Source organism: Oryzias melastigma, linkage group LG20 (assembly GCF_002922805.2).
Source record: "Oryzias melastigma strain HK-1 linkage group LG20, ASM292280v2, whole genome shotgun sequence".
NCBI lineage: Eukaryota > Metazoa > Chordata > Actinopteri > Beloniformes > Adrianichthyidae > Oryzias > Oryzias melastigma.
Window position 1 is genome coordinate 8,313,216 of NC_050531.1, and position 1,430 is coordinate 8,314,645.

General features: G+C 33.7%; 1 protein-coding gene across 2 annotated transcripts in view; it reads right to left on the minus strand.

Annotated features, from left to right (window-relative positions):
- The window catches only part of plod2 (procollagen-lysine, 2-oxoglutarate 5-dioxygenase 2), a 35,654-nt gene that overhangs the window by 13,638 nt on the left and 20,586 nt on the right, over window positions 1-1,430 (minus strand). The gene's annotated exons all lie outside the window — the stretch shown is intronic.

Genomic DNA, 1,430 nt, shown 5'->3' on the forward strand with positions numbered 1-1,430 from the left:
TCAATGCAATTACTTTATTTACTTTATTTATTCAGACGTGACACAGAGGACGAAGAATTTAACAGATTTAGTGATATGGAGTGAGATTGCGTGCAATTATTTAAGTAAAGATACAAAGTTGATGAGTTCTTGAGGCTGTAGTTAAATAAAACTGTTATGTTATATAAATGCTACACCTTTTTGTTTTTTTCATGATGCTAATATGTGAATATGTGTTGACACATATTCAGCCTGTTTTCTACTCACTTATGAATGTTATAACTTACCTTCCAGGATGATGTAATATCGTTTTTTTCAACCAGTTTGTAAAATAAATTACTTGAAAAAAATGCGACTTATACTCCAGTGCGACTTATGTATGGTTTTTTCTTCTTCATTATGCATTTTTTGGCCCCTGCGACTTATACTCCGGTGCGACTTATAGTCCGAAAAATACGGTAACTTTGATTGTGTTCAATAAAATATGAAAATATGAAAATATATTTCAATGTGATTTACGCAGACAATGTTTTGGTTTAGACTGAGAAAAAAAAGAACGTGTTCATTTTAATTAAGAATTTAAGATACTCCCAAAGGATTCATGTACTTTCTCTTGCAACTATATTTAATTAGTCAGAGAAAAAGTAATACCCATTTATCAAATCCATATATTATATAGTATCCATATAGTATATGTTTTTCGAGTTTGTTTCTCTTTTGTTGAGGTTAAAGTATCAGTACTAGTTATGAGAAAAGCTTTTTTAACAAAATAATGGCTTTAAGTAGAAATTTAAATCAAATAATGAACTTCTATTTATTATGAAAAAATAGAATCATTTCAGTATTTTGGCAGTGATATCGCCCCCTATTGCCACGTATGGAAAAATGTATAAATATCACTCCTCATTGGTTATTGATAAATGTCTTAGGGACTTTTGCCCCTTTTTTAAAGTTATAAAGTTGGTTGAGTAAATAGAATCGATCAAAAGTCTAAACCTGGATCAGAAACTTGTGCCGAATCTTATTTTTTTGCTCGTTTTTAAAGCTCAGCAATCTTTATAGACCTTTAATATACAGTATACCACACTGAAGATGAACAGCACAATTTCCAAAGTACTGCAGTTTTCCAGTCTTTTATTGTAGACATTAACACAGTGATCATGTGCTTGTCGCCGCACAGAATTTGGCAAAGTACTCGGCATAATAATAAACTTCCAGGCAGACAAATGGTAACTTCAATGGTGAAAACCACTGCCAGGGCACAGATTCTGTCATCTACCATTCAGAGCTTCTCCTTCAGCTGTTTAAGCCTCTGGGAAGAGTGAGTCAATAGTTTGGTGGGTTTGGTTTGTCTCCAGGGAGAGCCAGACACACGAGGCTGGCGGTGAAACGGGACTTGTGAGGAGTTACAGGAAGGAAAAGACCAGATGTAAACTCCATAACGGGAATCC